The sequence below is a fragment of the Phyllobates terribilis genome, unplaced genomic scaffold, assembly GCF_046119375.1.
Source record: "Phyllobates terribilis strain yellow unplaced genomic scaffold, ASM4611937v1 Scaffold_3640__1_contigs__length_73579, whole genome shotgun sequence".
NCBI classification, from domain to species: domain Eukaryota; kingdom Metazoa; phylum Chordata; class Amphibia; order Anura; family Dendrobatidae; genus Phyllobates; species Phyllobates terribilis.
Genome location: NW_027366393.1, coordinates 15,637 through 20,848, shown reverse-complemented (window position 1 = coordinate 20,848; position 5,212 = coordinate 15,637).

The window sequence follows — 5,212 nt, the reverse complement described above, 5'->3', positions numbered from 1 at the left end:
CTTTCCCTAGCGTAGTAAGGGAATCTTCCATGCTTGAATTAATTCATAGTGACTTGTGTGATTTTCATGCTTCTCCATCCTTAGGAAATAAGAAATATGTGATGACATACATAGATGATTATTCACGTTATTGCTATGTTTTCTATTGCATTCTAAAGATGAAGCCCTTGGTAAATTCAAAATTTACAAGAATGAAGTTGAACTTCAAGAGGGAACCTTAATCAAAAGGTTACATACTGATAGAGGGGGTGAATACTTGGACCCGGATTACTTCCAAACAGTTGGTATCATTCATGAAACCACGAATCCCTATACACCACAACAAAATGGTGTGTCGGAGAGGAAAAATCAAGTACTAAAGGAAATGGTTAACACCATGCTTTCCTACTCGGGGTTGAATGATGGTTTTTGGGGAGAAGCTATGCTTACGGCATGTTACTTGCTGAATAGAGTTCCACTACTAGGAAACAAGATATTTGCGACGGATTATTCCGTCGTTGATATCGCAACTTCCGTCGCTAATTGGCTTTTGCGACGGACTTCCGTCGCAACCTGCCCGTCGCTACCTATGTAGTCGCCAAACAAGGTTTGCGACGGAATGGAGATCCGTCGCTATTTTTACGACGGCTTTTGCGACGGAATGTCGTCGCCAAATGTGGAACTAGGAGACCGAATTTTTGCGACGCCATGGCGACGGAAATCCGTCGCTAATCTTGACCCCTGGAGACCAAATTTTGCGACGGCTTTGGAAACGGAAATCCGTCGCTAAATATGACATCCTGGAGACTGATATGCGCGACGGTTTTAGCCACCGATTTCCGTCGCTAAAAATGACCCTAGCCTCAAAATTTTGAGACGGATTTCCGACGCAAATCCGTGTCTAATACCATTTATATCTTTAGATTTTTTTACTTTATTAGATTTAATATTTGCACAATTTATAAATTTTTATTAAACTTCGAAATATTATAAAATCAATCATAAACAAGCATAGAAATCATAAATTAAATCGAAATTGTTATTACAAACGTTGTTCGTTGAAAAAAAAACATACAAATTATTAAAAACTTAAGATTCGGGGCCGTCATCATCATCGCCGTCATCATCGTCGTGTTCTTCTTCTTCTTGTTGCGGACGATATTCTGGTGGAACGGTCGCATTCATCATTGTCACGGTACCTCGTATGAACTCGGACATTTGCGCCTGTATGTCTCGATGCAAACGTGACTGCATTTCCGTATACATTTCCGTTCGCATTTGCTGCAACTGCGATTGCATCTCCGTTTGCATCTCCGATCGCAACTTCGTTCGCAACTGATGAATATCTTCTTGGTTCGTCCGAGAGGACGAACCGATGTGAGATGGCCTGGAATGACGCACCCGACCGCGTCTTGTGTCGACGTATACCCCGGCCGCTGAACCAAGTCCGTACACCCGGTTCTTCTTGTTGACGCCTTCCACCTCTAGATAGACCTGCGTCAGGTCCACGTCAGCCATACTCGCATCCTGACCCTCTTGGGTCAGTGGCTGGGACGAGGAAGCAATCCTCTGGGCGAGCGCTTCCTACAATCACCGATGAAAACATGGTATATATAGTTAGATACTAATGAATAAGTTATAACGTAATACAGTATACGAAATACATACCGACAACTTCTTCGCCCTCGAGTCTATAAGGACAGGCTTGTCCTTGTACTTCCTCGACGTGTGTGTGTGGCGGTACAGCTCGGGAGCCGTCGGTGCACGACCAATCTCCTTGGACTTATCAAAAACAAGACGAATTATTAGTATGTCATAAAATTAATAAGTTTCATTATACAAATCGAAAATAAAGTTAAGAATCAAAGCAAGATGTCGTAATGCCCAATGAAGGATCGAGATCCTCCCGCGTGGCGCACCAATCCGGTGCCCTGACCCTCAGGCTCGCTCATGCGATTGGCATGAGCAGTGCGGGATCTCGCCTTCTCTTCTTCAGTGTCCCAATGGCCCTTCCACTTGGCCCAAACGTCAACACTCATCACATGATGCGGTTTTCCAGCCGTCTTCATCTTGTGAAGGACGTCTTTGTACCTATAAAACAAAATTATTCAAAAAATTACAAAGTAAATTAATGAATTATATTTTAAAGGATAGTGATTTACAACTTACCGGTTTCCCGCATGTCTCAAAAAGACACGATACATGTAGTCCTCGCTGTATTGGTCTTCCCAAGTATACTCTTTCTGAAAAGAGTAAAATATATGCTTGTTGTTATAAGGTACTTGTACATTAACGTATTTGTGAAGTGAATAGATAAATAATTACCTTGAATTCTTGCCAATAATAGTCTACTTGGTTGGCCGATAAAAATCGCCAGGCACTACCCTCGGGGAAGAAACTTTTCTGGAAAATCTCCCGTATAGAACGGGAAACCGGTCCGGACGGCTGAATCAACGACCCGGACTCGTCGGGTCGGACAACTACCCTGTCATCGACATCCACCGGTGCCGGTGCAACAGAAGAAGAGGGACCGGCCTCGGGGACTACTCCCAAGGACCGGCCACGGCCACGACCTCGACCACGACTAGCACCTGTCTGCTCACTCGTCGATCCTTGTCCTCTCATGACTTCAATAATATGTATTAAAATGGAAAGACGCAAACATAATTAATAACTAAAGATATTATCATATGTCAACAGTACAAAACACTAATTAACAATCTATATACAACAAACAACCTAACTACATCAGTCAAGTTCGTCTTCATCTTCTTCATCATCGGATGATGAAAATATAACATCTGGATCTTCGACGTGAGGAACGTGCAACGCATCTTCGTCAGCTTCTTCATTCTGATCAACCAAGTTTGTCGGAACTTCATTTGTTTCAACGATTAGGGGGTTTTCTTCAATGTCGTCTTGGAAGGCCGGTACCACTTTCTCTGGCATGTCAAGCTCCGACCTTGCCTTAACCTTGCTTACTGCCCACCAATTAACTTTATCCCGTCTTTTTCTTGGATATGGCAAGTATTGAACTTGGTCGGCCTGGTGTGCCAAGATGAACGGTTCATACTTATTGTATCTCCGTCTATGGTTGACTTCCACCAAGTTGTATCGAGTGTTAGTGTGTGTGCCACTATCTGTGGGGTCAAACCACTCGCATTTGAATATGACGGTCTTCTTCATAGGTAGAGTTGGATACTCTAACTCGATTATGTCAGTCAACACACCATAAAAGTCATTTTCACCCTCGACATATTGTGTTCCCCTAACACAAACACCACTATTCATCGTAAGCCTGTCTTGCTCGTATTCTCGAGTTAGGAACTTGTAGCCGTTCACGCAATACCCTTTATATGTGTTCACCGTTCTACACGGCCCCTTCGCAAGGCTCATGCTGAAGGGATTGGTACAGACAGTTGGATCTCTGACCTGTAGTTCAAGTACACGATTGTAAGTGAACCAACACTTTGCAAAATTCATTTTTAATGAATCTTACAAATACTTACATGTGATTCGAACCAAGAGGCGAAATCATTCTCAAACCTACTTTCAATTTCTGTCTCGCTTATACCATTGTTCCTTTTGCGCAACTCGGCCACGAAAACACTTTAAAAGGAAAACACCCAAATTAGATCATAGTTGTAGATATGTGATAACACGTTAAAATATCGTAACCCTTACTTTCTGTGGGCTTCAATTTCAGGACAGTTCAGAAGTACATAGGTCCTAGCAGTAATAATCTCTTTGTCATCAAGATATCTACGGGTACTACCATGCAACGGCATTCCCTTTGGTTTGAAGATTGAAAGTCGGCCGACATTGTCATCGACGTCCATATCACAAGTTTCATTTCTGCTCAACCGCTCGGGTATCCGCGGATCACCTTTAGTGAAATAAAACGATGCAAACTTCGCAATTTCTTCTTGCAAATATCCGCTGCTAATGCTTCCTTCCACCCTGCCTTTATTGCTGACCTTTTTCTTCAACTTCCCCAAATATCTGTTTTTGAAATCTATTAGTTATAAATAGAATGAATGGGAAAACGTCAATTGTAAGACCAATTAATACCTTTCAAATGGATACATCCATCGATATTGAACTGGTCCTGCCATCATCGCCTCATAAGGTAGATGCAATGGGAGATGCTCCATAGAGTCGAAAAAACTGGGCGGGAAAATACGTTCCAGTTTGCAAAGTATTTTGGGGATTTCACCCTCCAGACGATGCATGTCTTCTTCTGTCAATGAGGTGGAAGTTAACTCCTTGAAGAAGATACTCAACTCCGTTAATGGCTCCCACATATCTTTGGGTAAAAGCTCCCGAAGAGCGACTGGTTAAAGTCGTTGCATAAAAACATGGTAGTCATGACTCTTCATCCCATGCATTTTCAGATTTTTCGGATCAACACATCTAGACAAGTTGGACACATACCCATATGGAAACTTTATCTTTTGTATCCACTCAAGCAGGACTCTTTTAGAATCCTTGTCCAACGCATACTTGGCCTTCGGAAACTTCCTAGTCGCAACATCTTTAGCCAGCTCTGGTCGATCACATATTTCATTCAGTTCTTCCCTGGATTTTTCGTGATCTTTTGTCTTCCCTGGGAGATTGAGCACGGTATTGAACACATTATCGAACACATTTTTCTCAATATGCATTACATCTAAATTATGCCGAATAACATTCGTACTCCAGTATGGAAAATCCCAGAATATGCTCTTCTTATTCCATCCATGTTTTTTGGACAGTAAAGCATTATGATGTTCCGATCCAGGTTCATACGACTTCTTAAACCCCAAACGATCCAGCTCAGCTAACATTTCAGCTCCAGTTCTCACCCCACGTAGCCTTTTGCGCTCTTCTATGCCCTTACGAAAATCAGTGACATTTTTGCGAAATGGATGACGCAGATGCAAAAACTTTCGAGAGCAATCAAACCACGATTGTTTACCACTCTTGGGCAACGTGAATGCATCGGTCTCCTCCATACAATAAGGGCAAGCCTGTCTACCAGCGGTGCTCCATCCAGACAACATAGAATAGGCGGGAAAGTCATTAATTGTCCACATAAGAGCTGCTTTCAGCTGGAAATTATGTCGTTTATGAACATCATAGGTTGTGACTCCGCACTCCCACAACTGGTTTAATTCTGCAATCAACGGTTGTAAGAATATGTCCATTTGCTGCTTCAGATTTCTAGGATCCGGGACCAGAACCGTCAGAGACA